Here is a 19,720-nt window from a genome sequence, read left to right as displayed (position 1 = left end):
AAAGATCTTGGAGTCATTGTGGATAGTTCTCTGAAAACATCTGCTCAATGTGCAGAGGCAGTGAAAAAAGCTAACAATGTTAGGAACCATTAGGAAAGGGATAGATATTAAGACAAAAAATATCAGAATGCCGCTATATAAATCCATGGTATGCCCACACCTGGAATACTGCATACAGTTCCGGTCACCCCATCTCAAAAAAGATATATTCGAAATGGAAAAGGTGCAGAGAAGGGCAACAAAAAATATTCAGGTTATGGAACAGCTTCCACCTGGGGAGAGATTAAAAAGACTGGGACTCTTCAGCTTGGAAAAGAGATGATGGGGGGGGGGGGAATATGATAGAGGTCTATAAAATCATGAATGGCATGGAGAAAGTGAATTAGGAAGTGTTATTTACCCTTCACAGTACAGAATAACCAAGGGTCAAGCAATGAAACTAAGAGGCAGCAGTTTTAAAACAAACAAAATGAAGTACTTCACACAACACACAATTAACCTGTGGAACTCATTGCTAGGGGATGTTGTGAAGGCAAAAACTGTAACTGGATTAAAAAAAGAATTAGATAATTTCATGGAGGATACTTCCATCAATGACTATTAGCCAAGACGGTCAGGGACCGAACCTGATGTTCTGGGTGTCCCTTGGCCTCTGACTGCCAAATGCTGGGACTGGACCAAAGGGGATCGATCACTTGATAACTGCACTGTACTGTTGATTCCCCCTGAAGCATCTGGCAATGGCCACTGTTGGAAGACAGTATTCTGGGCTAGGTGGATCACTGGCCTGACCCAGTATGGGCATTCTAATGTTCTCAACTCCCCTGCTGTGTTTAAAACCAGCTTTTGGATGGCCCTGAAAGCAACACTGTCAAATATGCACAGGCCCATGCCTTACTCCTTCTACCCTCCTCTTTGTGCGCACACTTGCCTATTGCCTCTTCATTTTCAATAGCATCTTTACAGTTATTATGCCTGGTAAATACTGTCTTTCATGGCCTGGGGGAAAGCAGGCATATGCATTTCACTCCTTCCCCTCCACAGATGTAGTGGCTCTTTATTAAACACAATTCTTTAGGATTTCAACTGCTCATTTATTCTGGGCCAATATATTTCTGTTTTATGATCCTATTTCCTTCTCTTTCTTGTTTTTGTTATGCTCTCAGTATGTTCCTGCTGCAGGCTAAAGATGTATTTGGAGTGAAACTTAACCAACTCTACCCTCACCCTGGTGATAGAAAATCACCTCTGTAATGCTATTAGCCCTGAAGATGCAAAGTCCAAGAATTCATTCCTAGCTCTGATCTTGTGTGCTGAGCCATTATTTCTACAGGTTTCAGAGTACCAGCCGTGTTAGTCTGTATTCGCAAAAAGAAAAGGAGTACTTGTGGCACCTTTGTTAGTTTCTAAGGTGCCACAAGTACTCCTATTATTTCTACACTTCACTTGGACTTTAAGCAAAAAATATGCTTTGGAACAACAAACAAGAATGTAGCTTACACTTATCCAACAGCCTTTACAACACAACTATCCAACTGGCATAATTATCCAGGAAGAAATGGTATAGTTGGTTGATTGCTTGTAAGTGCTCTGGTTCAGGATTCCATGACACCCGCCAGAGCCATACATTGTTTCTAGATGTGAACTTTATTTCCAGAATTAAACAGGTAAATAAAAAAACAAAACATGTCCACAATTTATCATCATTCTTCAAAAGGTGGAACATGTCAGAGACATAAGAGGCATAGCCTGCAAGGTCTAAGCTCTGTATGCACTTGTAAGCACCAATTTAATCAGTGGGAATAACTATAGAGGTTTTCTAAAGATGAGTGAGAGGTGAGAGTGTGCTCAAAAGGCATAAAAGAAATGAGACTAACTGTATTTAAAGAAAAACTGCTTAAAGCATGCTTTTCACATTTCAAAGCAACTAGCTGAAATTGAAATGTGAGTATGGTTGTTTAACTGTCTACAAAGGCTGTAACAAACCACATTTTTTCTTTGTTTGGCTAATTTAGATTTTACAAAGATCAGTGAAAAATTACGGTTAGCTATCCCATTCTACTGGTCTTCCCAGGAAACAACCTGATATACCAAACCAAATCAGCCTGTGCTATTAACAGCACACTGTAATACTGGCAACATCTGCAAACTAGCCCATACTCATTTGTTACCTAAATTATATAGTACTCAAAAATCTGGTAGATAAAGACTGGAAAAATCACTCAACTTTTAATATGATACAGTCAGTAAGTCTATTTAAAGTTGTCATCTTTGAAACTGTACAGAATTAGGGTTGGGAAAATAATGAATTTTTTTGGTTCACTGGCAATTTTGAAAAGTCAGCAACAAATTCATTTTCAGGTAGGATCAAAAATTAAAATTTTCAAAATTTAAGAAAAATTTAGTTTCAGTGCAAATGAAATGTTTTGTTTCAACAAAACCATAATGTTTAAATTTCAACCATTTTAAAATGCTTTCGAATTTAAAAAAATCAGGAAAGTTTTTAACAAAAAGTCATGTCAAATTGAAAAATCAAAATATTTAATTTAGAACGTACTGAGATTAAATGTTAATTTTTTAAAGATTTTTTTCCCACAAAACAAACAATTCGGCAAAATTGACATGAATTTACAAAAAGTTTCAACATTGCCGAATCTGCATTTTTTCTTAAAAAACAATTTTTTTGGACGAAAAAAGTTGTCCAGTTCTTCTCTGAATGTCAAAACTGTCACCTGCACATATCAAAATCCATCTGTAAGTAGTAGTTCTTTGTAGCCCTTTCATAATGATCATAATATTGCTACCACCACTCTTTTTGGTTTGAGCATAAGCTTTCGTGAGCTACAGCTTACTTCATCGGAGCTGTAGCTCATGAAAGCTTATGCTCAAATAAATTTGTTAGTCTCTAAGGTGCCACAAGTACTCCTTTTCTTTTTGCGGATACAGACTAACACGGCTGCTACTCTGAAACCTGTCTTTTTGGTTGTGAGTCTTAAGGACAGGGTACTATATTCTGACCACCTTATGCCTTTCCTGAAATTGAATATGATTTGCAGGTGGACCAGCTTACCTACTTAGTGTTTTTTTGTACCTAATGTTTATCTATGAAACACACTGGGCACCACCCTTAATTGCACAATTAGTCTCATTGAGCTGGATTGTCGCTTTACGTGCTGTACCCTGTAACAAACAGCATGGTAAGTGTGACACACCACGAGCAGCAATTCCTTCCCTGCTCTTCACTTACCCCTGGAAAAAATGTAATATACTGCAGATCCTTAACAGTAGCAGATTACTAACTCCCATGCCAGCTCAGCTGTACTGACCAGCATATTGAAGAGGCAGAGCCCAGGCTCCACTCATTCCCTGCTCTATGCCAACTCCTTGCCCACATACATGGAGAGAAGTGAGGCATGCAGCCTCCTGCTTGCTGCCTAGACCTGTAATGGAGATAGAAAGACCACACAAAAGAGGGGGGATGACAGGTATTGCTTCCCTTTTGCCTTTGCACAGCCACACAGGGCCTAACCACAATCTGGGTCATTGACTTCTAGAGGACAACTCACAGAATAAGGTACTATTCAACGCGAGGAAGGGTCACAGAAAGATAACTGTAATTTAAAATAAATAGATGCATTTATTTATCTATCTACAACTATTAAAAGAACAAGCACTAATCTCTTAAAAACAAAAATGTTATAAACAGAAATAACATGCAGTATTCAGGAATATACAATAAATAATAAATCAGAAAGCAAACTTTCCTCTTATAGGTTTCAGAGTGGTATCCGTGTTAGTCTGTATCAGCGAAAACAACGAGGAGTCCCTGTGGCACCTTAGAAAGCTTATGACCAAATAAATTTGTTAATCTCTAAATGCCACAAGGACTCTGTTGTTTTTCCTCTCAGTTCTTAAAACACCCCCAGGAGACAGTAAATGCCCTTCACACTTTCACAGAGTTCAAGGTATCTCAGCTAATCTATTCTTCTCAATTGTTACATATTTCTCAGACCTTCCCTCCAAAATCCATTGTTGGCAAATGGCACCAAACTGGCTCTACAGGATTTATGCATTCCCAAATTTCCGCTCCTTCCATTGAGCTTTCCCACTAAGCTGCTGCTCTCCAAACAAACGACCAGCTACCTTGATGTGACAGTTCATACCCAGTCTTCATTCTAGAATGTAATGCAAAAGGTGCCACAACTGCATCCTGGTGAGCTACTTAAGCAACTCCTAGCCCTCAAGCAGTTCCAAATTCTATTCCAGGAGGGCAGTAAGAAAATAATAGGATTTCCATGTAATAAAAGATACTTGGAAGTATATTGATAAGGGGAGTGTGATATAGAAGGAGTGTTGTTGAGAAGGTTTGACTATGCACTGTTTGTAAATTTAAAGTTCATGTTATACTAAGGCCAAAAATATTCAAATAATGTTTCAAAATACCTCAAAGCAAAATGTAAGTGACACCACTGCAAGTAATGGACAATATCTTTCTACTCAGAAGTCATGTCGCAGATACTTAATTTTCTATTAAAAAACAGCCTGAGGGATACACTACAACTTACACAGTCATATCCTTTCACCAGTGCTTTTAAGGAAATGTATACTATAGAAACCATCTTTGTTATTAGGAGCACAATTATTTGTATAAACTATTTAAAATAATTACAGTGGAAGCCCATGAAACTGGATTCAGAGATGAGAGCAATATAGATTTGTGCAGGCTTCAGAAAAAACTATAATTTGCTCTCTTTTAATCTGGACTGGGCTCTTTGGTTCAGGAATACTGGACAGACTTTGAAGGGCTCAAATAAATTGGTGCTACTTTTTCCTTTGTATTGTATTTGGCCTCCCAGACAAAATGTTTGCTAACTGAACTGTTAAACTATGCTTTAAAAACAATGTTAATGTAATGTTAGGAATGCAGTTTAATTCACACAGATATCAGGAATTTCAAAGTTAAGGTTCCACAGCAACCTGTACTCAACTTGTATGAGGTTACTGTGACATTACACCCCATATTCCTCATAGAAATACTGTTATGATATACATATGGCATAACTATAATTTATGCAATATGCGTCATCTGAGGTATCATTGTAAAAGTTATGATGTACTGAATAAGATTATCCCATTTGTATGCATGTATCATTTCTGTCACTGAAGTTAGGAAAATTGACTATGTATCAATTACTAAAGTGTTTGCACCCGGGGAACACGCACCAGACAGTAGGCAATCAGCCTGGATGAGCCATTAGGAAGGACAATAGGACTTTGAAGATGCTAATCTCCCACCTTCCTCAGAAGATTCCTGGGATGCTGCTTTGTCACTGCAGAGGCATGTGATCATGTCACCCGGTGCTGGACCCCATCTTGGCCTGCTCGTATTTTTCCACAAAAAGGGGTGGAGATCAAACTAGGAAACAAAGACTTCCCGCCAAATGTAAATCCTATTTAATGCTGGGGAGTGAGTTAATCAGGGTCGACTCTTCACTGAATTCCTCCTCAAGATGACTGCTAAAAACACCTAAGATTGAACTGGGGAAGAGCTGAACTCAGGCTAGAAGGTGTCTGGCCTGTGAAGGGAATATCTGGAATTCTAAACTGCATGCAAAAGAAATTGGTCTTCAAGAATCTCTGCAACCTGCTTAAAACAATATTTAGGGTGAGAAATTACTACTTGTATCCAGTTTCTTTAGTGTATTAAGCTTAGTTTGCATGTTTACTTTATTTGCTCAGTAATCTACTTTGATCCGTTTGCTATCCCTTATAATGAGTTAAAATCTATCCTTTGTAGTTAATAAACCCTTTTTGTTTTCTAAAACCCAGTTTGTGCCATTCATAAGTGAGGAGGACAAAAAGCTGTGCCTATCTTCCTCTAAATTGAGGGAGGGAGTGAATTTTATGAGCTTACATTGGAGAGTTTTCTGTGCAGCACAAGACAATATAATTTTTGGCTTACACTCCAGACGGGGTGTGCATTTGAGTGCAGGGCAATCCCCAAGCTTAGTCTTCCCACACTGAGCTGATCTCAGTGTCTGTGTCCTTTTGCAACTTGGTGTGGCGCTAGCTGTGTGTGTGCTAGAGGAGGCTTGAGGGCCTGGCTCACCCAGAAAGAGAGAGGGAGTCCAGGCTGGTGGAACAGGTAGGCTCAGTGGGACCCCAGTATATCAGATGGAATCCGTCACAGTCACACATTATCTATGGAGTCTTTCATTACAGGATCAAACATTGTGTGTACATTCATTAATATCAAATACTAGTTACCAGCAGTGCTTCCTAGATTTTTTTTAAAATTTAATCATTCCCAACATGGCTGTTGGAAGCAGGAATTTGGATGCTTTCTCAGATGGCTGTATCTACCTAATGAAGTGATGTAGGAGCTTTGTCCCAACAAGAAGCATAATGTGGGATTTTCTGATGCTTGGAAAACAATATCCGAAGACATTATGTTTTTCCTTTAGCTCTTCAAACCAGTTACAATTTTTCGACCTTACAGACCAGGCTCGTCCAACAGTTATTACACTCAAACTTATGACCTCATTTTTCAGAGTGCTGAACCTCACCCTCTCCATTGACTTGCATGGGAGTTATGGGTGCTCAGCACATCTGAGAAGCAGGCAATTTGTACTTTACATTTGAAGCTGTGATTCCCTAAATGGACTGTCATAGTATTTTGGGATATCAACAAGGGAAGTAGTCAAAGAGTGTCAGTTTTCCTCGAGAACTCAATGAAATTACAATTATCGTTACATCCTCATTTCAGTTACAGCAGCATTTACTTTCACTTCTGAAAATGTGTGGGGTTTATTATACCTCATTCATTAGCGCACACATTGATCTTGCTACTATCAGCTGAAGACTGCGCATAAACCATGAGTATATAGTGCTACATAGATGTGTTTGAACTAAAAACAATTAGAATCCTTCTATATGAAAAACATAAATTTAAGACACTAGAATGCTAAAAGACACATTTCAAGATTTCACTCAGATGTTTTATCAAAGTTAAAAGCATCATTATGGAACAATTAAATTGCTTTTGTGAAATGGGGTCCATTCTGTTGATAGAATTTCAGTGGGAGACTTCAATCTTATAAATAATTCACAAGTGAATGAGACTGTTATAAATGGTTCTCCTGATGTCAGAACCTTGATATAGTTATGTATGCCTAGCAAAGGTTTGCAGGGCATTTTTCATCTTTTCTGAAATAAAGTTTATGATTTTCTTTCTACATTTCCACATGCAGGAAAAAAATTCAAAATTTCAGTCTTATGGGAAGTACCACAGAAATACTGATGTTCTCCAACTGCATCGTCTACAATTAATAAAGAGAAACATTTCAAGTGTGTAAAGCAGTTATTTTATTAAAAATAAGTAAATGTGAAACTGTATTTTCACTTCTTTAATCTTTCATTGTAATGTTTATTCCTTCAGACACCTTAATACACTAACCCCCCTTTTAAATCTAGAGTAAAACAACACTAGAGCACATGGTCATGGGAGGCTCCAGAGATATCACCCATTAATCTACTTGTTTCAGTATTTGTTGCCAAAGGAGTTGGAGGACCTCACCCTCAAACACAGGCACTTTCTCTCCCACATAGGCTGAGGATGCATCCACATTAGTATTTACATTCCTGATGGGCTAGTCTTTGAGATTTGTTAGTGAAGTGTTCATCTCAAAAGAAGATCAATGGGATATTCAATGTGTTGGGTTAATTTGGGGAATATGACAAAATCCACACCCTCCGTTTAAAAAGTTATCTATGTCTCACTGTCCTTGAGAAGAGATAACTAGTATTTATACTGAGAGGTTTTGAGCTTATTAGGAATCCTGACACTGGCTGAACTGCATGGGCCACCCTGAAAACAGACTCCGATTTAACTGTATTGCACTCCCTTACTAAAAGAGAAGCTATTTCTTGAAGTCTCAGCGAAACTACAGTTAATTATTTCTCATTGCTCTTGCTCAGATTTTTATTTTGGGGTTGTTCCTTGTTTAAGTGTTCCATTAAGAATTCATATATAACCTTTCAATGTGTTTGGGGCTCAGCACAGCACTGGAACAAGATGGCAGACTCTAAGGACTTGTCTTCTCTACAAGTTTAACTCAAGTTGTAATTCACGTGTTGCCTCTAAATTGAGTCCCAACCACACATAAAATCCTTTACTTGGAAGATGGGTGTGCTTTTAATTTGGATTGACTGGCCTGAGAGTGGTCTAGGCTAAAATTCAATTTAGCTTAACTCAGCAGCTGTTAACTGACCACTCCATAGCCTGGATGCAGTCTGGCACCACCGAAGTGCCTGTTAGTCCTCCAATGCCCTTCCACAATTCCTGCCATGTGCCTTGAAAGGGCACACAATTCATTGATGAAAAACTTCATACAGTTGCTGAGTTTACTGAAGAGCAAATCACCATGGGATGTACCCCCAGAAGTCTTAGCACCACACACAAGTGAGCATAGTGCCATTGTGGACATGTAGATTGAGTATTACTTTGCACTGTGAATTTTCTCACTCAAGCTAACTTGAGATAAATCTGCAGTAAAGTGGTATCTGTATGGAAAGTACAGCTCTTCTCGGGAGTCACATTAGCTTCAAGTGCTTTAAGATTCGGGATAATTACTGTCACATCATGATGGAGGCTACTTCAGTTAATTCCAACCAGGATATAAAGGCAATGGTAGTGTTATTCTGAGCCACAAAGCTACAGGAACAGTCAGTCTGGATAGGATGATTAGTCTGTAGTTCACATTGTGTCACCAGTAAAGCCAACCCCCAGGAAGGGAATGAATATGACACTATGTCAGAGTCTATGTACTCTGTTGAGGATTGGGTAGGAATTTAGCAGATTCACGAACTCACAGAATAGGTGCTCAAATTATTTGACACACCAATGAAACTGTAAAAGAAAGCATGTCTCGAAACAGCATTATACACCAGTGATATCCTCCTCTACCCTAACAGTTCTTTTCCATTTCTTCCTAAAGTACATTGTGTACAACTGTAAAATTAACATTTCAAATTATGAGTGGTCTGTACAACATACAGGGGAATAGGAACATTTGAGGCTGTGAAGATGTGTTATAATTTATAAGGTTAATTTTATAATCTTCTCACACTGTGCAGAGCTGCCTGCAGTGCAGCTGTCAGAGTTAGGTGTAGGAGGACATCATTGCTGCACAATGATATCTGGTGACATGCCTCCTTTCATGACATTATTCAACCTTTAGAAATCATTGACTGCTCTGGCATTAAGCCACATTTAGCAGCCCACACTTGGTAATTATGTGTTCATACCTTGTTTTATTATAATTTCATTTTTGAATCTACTTCCAATGGGTATATGATCATCTCACCTTGCTAAACACACAGTTTATAGTATTTTGAGAGAAATGGAAAAATCCAAGACGGATAGAACATCTGGGCATATGACTTACAAATAAGTGCATGACATCTCTGTATTGCAAATAAATATACACTTCAACTTTGACCTTACATGCACATACCACAAGTATCAATCATAGATACAAATCATGTGGCATGTAAACACTGACATGAATAACTGTTACCGTAAGTCCTACAATTTTGACTGTCACCTATATGCACTAGATGATCCCCATGTATTCAGAAGCCCGCAAACTGATCATAACAGCTCCCAACAGGGGTCTTCTCCAGATTGCCTTTCTGCATTAGTTCCCCATAGAAATTGTACTGGTTTTTCACATTCTTTGAACAAATAGTCTAAAGAGCACATCTAGTAATAGAACAAGTTATTTAGAGAGAAAATCATATTAAATAAATGTTTTTATAACATACTGAGTCTTAAAATTGACCTTTAGAGGATATATTTTTTAAATTGGGCTAATGCCCGCATTATGCTTCTTTATGGCATATAAGGAACACTTGAATTTTTTTTCTGGTTGTTTTTTAGCTTATAAGTCTCAATCTCACAACCTGGTTTTGCAGGAAGATTTTCTGGATTTCTCCATGTGCTTGTGTACTGTGAACTCTTACATCTTAACTGAAAGGTCAGGGTTATTGAATTTTTAAGAAAAATTTCCTCTCTCCAAAATGGTAATTAGGCATTTCAAGTTAAACAGAAGTTAATAAAAACAAAAAACACAAAAAGTAAGTTTTAAACAGTCTAACTAAAAAGTTCCTTCCTCTCTCAACAGCTTAGTTTTCCCTCTCTTGGTTCATGATAGCATTCCTCTAGTTTGCCAGTTACTCAGGAGCCTTTGAGAGCAGGCAAGACCTGAATGTTTAACATAAAAAAAGAAGGAAAACAACAATTTTTTTCAAAAAGCCTTTCACGCCATCTTATACACCTTAAAAGGGGGGTGGGGAAGGGAAGCACAACCAACATAAAGCCCTTTGCAGGGGATTTTAAACTTCACAAAAGCTAATCTAGATATGTACATCTGTGTAGTAAGAGTGAGGAAACAAGGAAGCAAATTCTGATTTCTTTCTGCAACTTGTTCTCTATGTCAGGCAGCACATCAGAGACAGCCTCAGGTCTCGAGGTAGCTGTAATGCTCCTGTTGTATCAATTGCCTTGGTTCATTTTCCTTTCTTTTTCCTGGAGTCCACCCTCTTGTAATACTCAGGTTATTTTGTTCTGGTAACCTCTGGCCCTCTCCAACAAAGATATTTACACAGGCCTCCCCTGTGCTTTGTTTTCTCTACAGCCATTGACTCTTGTAATTGCTTTCTTTGGGCAAAAAAGTTTGTTTGTGTTCTTCATGTACATAACGCTCAAATTTAAAAAAAAAAAAAAAAAAAGCACTCTCCCAAGCTCTACCCACCTGAGACACCACTCAATGTGCCGGAATGGTTATAAAAGCAAAGAAAAGGTTTACATGTATAAAGAATAGGTTAGAAAAATAATACTGAAAATATTAAAAATGCCATTATACAAATCAAATGGAACACCTTCAACTGGAATACTATGTTCAGTTTTGGTAATCCTATCTCAAAACAGAAACAGCACAAACGGAAGGGGCAGAGATGAGTGATTAAAATGTTATGCAAAGAAAGATGTCTGTCAGAAGAAAGAATGAGAAGATTGGGACTGTTTAATTTAGAGTGGAGATGCATGAGAGATATACAAATAATGAATGGTGCAGAGTAATACAAGAGATCTCCAATCACATTTAAAGGCAACAAATTTAAAACTGTGTAAAAAGCTCAAGGTCTTTTATCAATACACATTTAACCTGTGGAACTCAGTACCACAAGATACCATCAAGGTCAAGAGCATAGTAGGAATCAAAAATAGATTATATGTTTACATGGATAAGAAGAACAGGCACAGTTAGTTACATGAGATACGACATTATATATTTTAAATTAGGGATATGAATGCCCACGTTTCAAGGCACAACCACACACTGTTGAGTGGTAGGAAGAAACCATTTCTAGGGCAGGTTATTCCATAACTGTCCACTTCCACTAAAGCATTTGGTGCCACTCCTGTTCAAGACAGACTACTGGACTAGATGTACCACTGGACTGATGCAGCATGGCTATTCTATATTTCTGTATTCCTATTTTTTTGTGCCATCATGCAGCCCATTCATTTAGCTTGGTCTCTGGAGTTCTTGATGTTGTATGTTACCCACAGTGTGAGAGCAGATAGACCTAAGTGGAGCTGTGTTTTGCTATTTCATATTCATCTCCTGAAGGAATTGTATATATTGTAAATAAACCAAATTAGGATAGTTTATTAATCTATTACCTGCATCTCCTCCTACCTCTTCTTGAAAAAAGTTAACTGCTTTACATTTCTGAGAAAATAAGTTTTTACTGCTTTTTTACTTCAGTTAACACAATGCAGAGCCTATAATGATGTAAGAGAGCAAGTTGGATTGTATTAAGACTCATACTTCAGTAAATTTGGTAACTAAGTTCCAATTTAACTTTTTTTTAAATAATAATAGATGATGTGCCAGCTAGAAAGAAAGCAGCTGGTTGGTCAATATCAGTAATAAAAAAACGTGAAAACTGAGCAAATTTGATATGGCATCATTGGTGGAAATAACCACATGGTACCATTTTAAAAATCATTTCTTTAGAGTGCATTCACATTGTATGCAGTATGTTTGTGAACACACAAGCTAGTGGAAGAGTCAGGAATAAAAGTCGTGAGTCCCAGTAGTTTGTTCTAATCACTAGACCACAAAACAATTGTACAAAGTGGTGCAATACAATCATCAAGTGAATATAATGAACTGTATAGTCACCAACACAAGTGAAATAATGTATAACAATTAAACATAACAGGACACCTGAGAGGGGAATAAAAGGTGAGACAGATATTTACCATATATTAGGTTATACATCAATTTTCCCCTGGGTCCACACATCGAACAAAAACCAAGACAAAAAACTGCCATTTGACATGAACTAAATTAATCACCTTCACTAGCTGTTCAGTACAATATTATGTAATTAATGACATGAACAAATGAAAGTAACAGGAAAAAACCCACAAATAATTTAAGTTGCTTTTCACTTGACGTGCTGCCAAACATTCAATATAGATTTCAGAGCAGCAGCCGTGTTAGTCTGTATCCGCAAAAGGAAAAGGAGTACTTGTGGCACCTTACAGACTAACAAATTTATTTGAGCATAAGCTCTCGTGAGCTACAGCTCACTTCATCAGGTGCATTCAGTGGAAAGATGAAGTGAGCTGTAGCTCATGAAAGCTTATGCTCAAATATATTTGTTAGTCTCTAAAGTGCCGCAAGTACTCCTTTTCTTATAGAGTTCTTACAACATAACAAAACTATAATCTTCCTTAGATCCACTAGTTAGCACAGTCTAGGAACTAAATTTCCTTATTTGGACTTTTAAAAAAAACCCAATGACAGTAAATGTAGCATACCACTGACCAACTTGTGCTTGAACATTTGTTGATTTAAATGTCCATGGTGCAATTTTGGAGAGCATCCTAAATGATCAAGATCAATCAGAATACAAAGTAGTGCTAAACAAAGCATTACTGAAAGTGGCTTTAGAGTAACAGCCGTGTTAGTCTGTATTCGCAAAAAGAAAAGGAGTACTTGTGGCACCTTAGAGACTAACCAATTTATTTGAGCATGAGCTTTCGTGAGCTACAGCTGCTGTAGCTCACGAAAGCTCATGCTCAAATAAATTGGTTAGTCTCTAAGGTGCCAAAAGTACTCCTTTTCTTTTTGAAAGTGGCTTGGCTTTTGTTTAGCTGTAACAACAGTCAATACTCCTGTTATGTCACAACTCGAACATTATTGCCACATCTGGAAGAGGACTAATCCTATTTCTTTCAAGCCTATTACAGGGTAATGAGCTACTATTATCAGCTTGCAGAATGATCATGGATCGCCATCACTGTACCTTTCTCAGTAAGTTAAGTTATTTCCTTCCTGTTTCCTTGCCTAAAACTGTACGAATTTCACATATCTAAATAAATCTTGATAAAAGAGGAAGTTGGAATTGTGCTTGGTTTAACATCTGGATTGCTATTAACATAGAAAACTTAATTTCTGAAATGACGCTACCTTTAATGTTATTGCTTTTTTAAGACATCCTTGGTTAAATACAATGACAAATTCTGCAGTCTTCTGACTAGGTTTAAGGAGGAATGAACTGTAACATTAATATTTAAAAAAAACAAACACACATACTACAGTGCACAGAGTACTTTTTTCCTATTTAATCCACACTGAATATATCAAGTTATTTAACAGCTTTTACTGTTAAATGCAGGCTATGGTCAATATATTACATAATATAACTAAGGTTATGGTTTTTTGAATTACATAGTGTATTGTGACTGGCATTTAACACTCTCTTATAACAACCTATGAAGTATATACTGAAAAAAATCCTAGTACACTTGAATTTCATGCTAAATTTGAGCCCCAATACCATACGCTAATTCAAGGGCAATCAACTGGCTCAGAACAGTAAATATTCATGGTACTTTAACCACATATCTGGGGATTTTATTTTTATTTTATTTAGTTAGTTACTGTACTTAACCAATGCTGTGCTTTCAGCAAAACCACACTGTAAACCAAATGGGCCATCCCATATCCTGGTAAAATATCTTAAATATGTTCCATAAACACACTAGCTATTTTACCTATACAGTTCTAAACTGTGCCATAACATTCTTATCATCCCACCTATCATTTAGTTTCATGTCTGTGTTGTAAATAAAGTTATACCTTCTTCAACAGCAATTCCTGGCTGTACCACTTCCTTCTTTGGGTAATTTATGAAGTTCATAACTCAACCTACAAAGGCCCAAATGTGTGACAGTGGACTTTAAAATGTGGTACATCGTCAAACAGGAGAAATCTTCAAATGATTAAGGTTTATTTGTATTTTTCATGTCAAATTACTTTAACAAACTAAAAGCATGTGTGCACCAAGAAAATTTAGCTGTAAAATAAGTGACAGTATATAGAACCCTGTCAGAAGATACAGCTGAAGTATGGGGAGATTAAGTAAGCCTTTCTCTTTGGACGCCAAAGCAATCACCTTTGTAGCATAAACACTCTGTGTTCATGAACTCTAAGATCTTGAAGTTGCTCATTAGTATGTGAGCACTCCTTTTAATATGACAAGTTAGAGAGAGCCAGATGAACAAAATTTAATTTTGCTGTCGTAACATTGCCAAAGGGGAAGAGTTTTTTGGGGGACTGGAAAACTTTGTGTACTATTTGCTTATTAGAAAGACCATGCCAAATAAGTCTATACAAAACAAGACAGACTGACTGAAAAGGTGTTTTCTTAATGTATTTAGTTTCAACACTTGATATTATGTTCTTGAGATTACAAGCAAAGAGCTTTCAGAAAAAAAATACTGCCAGTCCAAAATCATCAATAGAGCATTAGATGATTTTAAAAAAAAGATGAAGTCCAATATGAAAAACAGAGACCTCGATGTAAAAAGAAAAAAAAAGAATCCCTCTCAGAAGCTTTGGAAATGAAACATAAAAACTATGGCAATCATACAGCAGAATGGGAAGTGGTGGTAACCCTTAATATCTACAGTGCTGAGTAGTCTACTGTAATATATTTTCAGCAATTGTAGCTCTTTTGGGGCAATGATTCTATTGAGATAGAGATGGACCTAAAGTGTTTCATAGGATTTCTTAAAGCTTTTAATTATTTTTACTCAAGAGACTAATTTGAGAACTGCTTTTATGTCTGCTCTAGAACTTACAACTAATTTGTAAAATCTGGCGAATATTAACTTCCTTTTATTTACACAAGGCTTGTTTTTGAACCATCAACCATTTCAGGGCAATCATCATTTCCAAGTATTGCTAGGGAAACATGTCAATGAAGGCAAGGAAAAATCCAAAGTAAACATTTCTCCTGTAGAATTTACAGTGCCAATGCATACTTCATGCTTTTCATCAAAACTTTTATATTCAGCCAGAGCTCTTCAACTCAAGGGAGTTATAAAAATCCCTTAGACTTTAAGTAACCTTATGAAGATTTCTAGCTTAAGAATTTACCTAAATCACAATGCTTACTGTCCATATTCAATAACTGTACCATTGTCACAAAGTATTTAATTGTGTTTCCATTAAAAATAATGAAACACACATATGCAAAGCATAAAATCATATGTAGTGTAACTCCAATTTTTCTTTGTATTTAGCTGCAGGCTACTGTTGTCCTTCTAGTATAAATGAGTAAGCCCATTATACACTGATTTTGTGCCAGTGGCTGTATCAACAAACCATGGTTCATATTATTTCAATCCTTCTTTTCTTGTTGTACTAAAAACAGAGATTGATTTCTATTGGAAGTTTTGAATTTGTAAAAATGAGAACACATATTTGCTACCTAGGGGGCACAGTCAGTGCTTCTTACTCATGCAAAACTGTGTTTGGCTTCAATGGGAGTTTTGCCTGAGTAAAGAGTGATCAATAAGAACATACATACTTTACTATCTAAAAAAAATTTCAAACTATTGTTATTGTTACCATTTTTAAATTGAAAACCATGCTGACTCATAAAGAACAGACAATGATTTCTGAAACTGACATGGAAAAAACTGTTACCTACCTTTCATAAAAGTTGTTCTTCGAGATGTGTTGCTCATATTCATTCCAATTATGTGCGTGTGCGCCACGTGCATGGCAGCCAGAAAGATTTTCCCCTACGGTACCCGTGGGATCATCCAGGCGCCCCCTGACTTTGCGCCTCCATGGTGCCGAATATAGAGCCCTGCCGAACCATCGCCACTCCAGTTTCTTCTTGCTGGCCATGCTCTGACAGAGGGGTAAGCGTGTGAGTATTGGAATGGACATGGGCAACACATCTCGAAGAACAAGAGTTATGAAAGGCAGGTAACCATTTTTTCTTCTTCGAGTGATCGCTCATGTCATTTCCAATTAGATCATAGGCGGCAACTCTGTGGGAGCTCCAGGGCTGGAGCACCCACAGGGAAAAATTAGCGGGTGCTCTGCACCCACCGGCAGCCAAGCTCCCCTCTCCTCACCTCCTTCTCTCCCAGAGCGCCGTGTCCCCGCTCCTCCCCCTCCCTCCCAGAGCTTCCTGTCCACTGCTTAACAGCTGTTTGGCAGCATATAGGACTTTCTGGGAGGGAGAGGGAGGAGCGGGGATGCGGCGTGCCACGGGGAGGAGGTGGAGAAGAGGCAGGGCAGGGGCGGGGACTTGGGAGAAGGGGGTGGAATGGAGGCAGGAAGGGGGCGGGGCTGGGGTGGGAAAAGGTGGACTGGGGCGGGGACTTTGGGGAAGGAGTGGAATGGGGGTGGGGCAAGGGCAGGAAGAGGCAGGGCAGGGGCGGGGCCAGGGGTGGGTCGAGCCCCCACTAGGCAGAGGGGAAGTCGACTTTATGAATTAGGTGATTACCAAGCCTAAATTTTGGAGGTGGGGTTGGAGCTCAAAGGCTTGCTGACTGTTGCACCGCTCTGCCAAAGGCTGCATTATCTCTAGCCTGCTTGAGTAATGGTGTAATGCGAGGTAAAAGTGTGGATTGAGGACCACATAGCAGCTCTGCAGATTTCCTGAGTCAGAACCTAGGCCAGGAACGCCATTAACGATGCCTGTGCTCTTATGGAGTGCACTGTAAGTGGAGGGGCAGGTATCTGCGCCAGATTGTAGCGTGCCCAGATACAGCATGTGATCCATGATGAAATTCTTTGGGAGGAGACTGGAAGTCCTTTCGTTCTGTCTGCTACTGTGACAAACAGCTGAATAGACTTCCAAAACAGTTTCATCTGCTCAATATTGAAGGCTAATGCCTGGCAAACATCAAACAAATGACATTTTTGCTCCATACTGCATGCGTGTGGCTTGGGGTAGAAAACTGGAAGAAAGATATCTTGGTTAACATGAAATTGGGAGACAACTTTAGAAAGAAAGGTCAGATGTGGTCTAAGCTGAACCTTGTCCTTACAGAACACAGTGTAAGGAGGCTCAGCCGTTAGAGCCTTGGGCTCAAACACCCTCCTGGTCAAAGTTATCACTACCAGGAATGCCACCTTATATGAGAAGTACAGCAGACAACATGTTGCAAGTGTTTCAAAAGGTGGTCCCAATAGCCTGGAGAGTACAAGATTAAGGTCCCAAGCTGGGATCAGCTGTCATACGTGAGGCGATGGTCTCTCGAGATCTTAAAGAAAACGGCCTACTATCAGGTTGGCAAAGACAGACAAGCCCTCCACATCTGGATAGAAGGCGGAAATGGCAGCCAAGTGTACTTTTATTGAAGACATAGAAAGCCCTTGCCGCTTTAGGTGGAGAGGTAGTCCAATATCATAGGTATGGACGAGAGTGTTGGAGACTGGAGATACTGCAAAAACCAAATTGTGAATTTTTTCCATTTGACTAGGTAGGTAGCCCTAGTGGCGGATTTCCTACTGCCAAGGAGGACTTCCCTGACTGGACTCGAACAGGCGAGCTCCATTGGGTTCAGCCATGGAGCTTCCACGCCATGAGGTGAAGAGTTTTGAGGTTCGGGTGCCGGAGACGGCTGTGATCCTGGGTTAGCAGGTCTGGGAGCAGCAGTAAGGTGATTGGGTTTTCAATGGACATTTCCAGGAGAGATGTGTACCAGTGCTGACAGGGCCACCCTGGCCCTATCAATATCACCAAGGCTTTGTCTCTTCAAACCTTGAGCAGTACCTCATGAACGAAAGGTACGGGTGGAAATATGTACAGAAGGTGTCCTTTCCAGGGAAGGAGGAAAGCATCTGTGACAGAGCCTGGGCTGTGATTCAGGAAGGAGCAGAACTGTAGACACTTCCAGTTGTGTCACATGGTGAACAAACCTATCTGGGGAAACCACCACTGCTGGAAAATGGTGTTCGTGATATCCGGCCAGATGGACCACTCACGGCTGTGAAAGGACTTGCTGAGATAGTCTGCCAAATCGATCTGGACTCCAGGAAGGTACGACGCCTCCAGTGTATTGAGTGAGCTATGCAAAAGTCTCACAATTTGAGGGCTTCCTGGCACAAGGAAGAGGAGGGTGCACCCCCATCTGTTTATATAAAACATCAGTGTTCTATTGTCCATCACGACTGATACACATGTCCCTTCCAAATGGGCTTGGAATGCCTGGCAGGTTAGATGGACTGCTCTAAGCTCTCTGATGTTGATGTGAAGTGAGAGCTCTGCTTGGGACTAGAGGCCCTGAGTCCTGAGGTCTTCCAGGTGCGCACCCCAACCCATCGTTGACATGTCCATCACCAGTGAAAGGGAAGTCTGCGGTCCAGTGAGGTGACAGCCACACACACACACTGCTTGTGAGTCAAGCCACCATAGGAGGGATTTGAGAACTGGTTGAGGTAGAGTGACGAGTTTGTGCAGACCGTCCCAAGTAGGCTGATACACCAAAGCCAGCCACGCCTGAAGAGGTCGGAGTCAGTCTGGCGCGCTGAACTACATAGGTACAAGCTGCCATGTGTCCCAGAAGCTTTAGGCAAATTCCTTGCTGTGGTGGTAGGGAACTGCCCGAGACTTCGTATGATGTTGCACGAGACTGGAAACACGACTCCGGGAGGCATGCCCTTGCCTGCACAGAGTCCAATACTGCCCCTACAAACTCTATCCGCTGAACGGCACATAGCGTTGACTTCTGTACGTTCAGTAAAAGGCCCAGGTAGTCAAAAGTAGCCCTTATGAAGCTCACTTGCACCTCCACTTGAGCCCTAGAGCAGCCCTTGATTAGCCAGTCGTCACGGAAACACCTGCACCTGACACTTGCGCAAGAACACAGCCACAACTGGCATGCACTTGGTAAACACTCGAGGAGCTGCTGACAGGCCGAACGGAAGGACTGTAAACTGATAACGATTGTGGTTCACCACAACCTGAGGTACATTCTGTGGGATGGCATTATTGAAATATGAAAGTAAGCGTCCTTCAAGTCAAGGGCGGCATACCAGTCCCCTGGATCCAAGGAAGGGATAATGGAGACCAAAGAGACCATGCGGAACTTCAGTTTCTTTATGAACTTGTTGAGGTCTCGCAGCTCTAGAATGGGCCTGAGGCCACCTTTGGCTTTTGGTATTAGGGAATATCGGGACTAGAACCCCTTTCTTTCAGCTCCTGAAGAACCTCTTCCACTGCCCCCACCGTTAGGAGTGTGTGCACCTCCTGCATGATGAGTTGCACATGAGAAGGGTCCCTGAAGAGGGACCGGAAATGGGAGGTAGAAGGGGGTGAGGGAGGAGAACTG

At 39.7% G+C, this 19,720-nt stretch overlaps 1 protein-coding gene across 5 annotated transcripts in view; it reads right to left on the bottom strand.

Annotated features, from left to right (window-relative positions):
• Nucleotides 1-19,720, bottom strand: part of ADK (adenosine kinase) — a 568,464-nt gene that overhangs the window by 220,277 nt on the left and 328,467 nt on the right. The gene's annotated exons all lie outside the window — the stretch shown is intronic.

Source organism: Natator depressus, chromosome 7 (genome assembly GCF_965152275.1).
Source record: "Natator depressus isolate rNatDep1 chromosome 7, rNatDep2.hap1, whole genome shotgun sequence".
Taxonomy (NCBI): domain Eukaryota; kingdom Metazoa; phylum Chordata; order Testudines; family Cheloniidae; genus Natator; species Natator depressus.
This window is presented reverse-complemented; position numbering and strand designations above follow the sequence as displayed.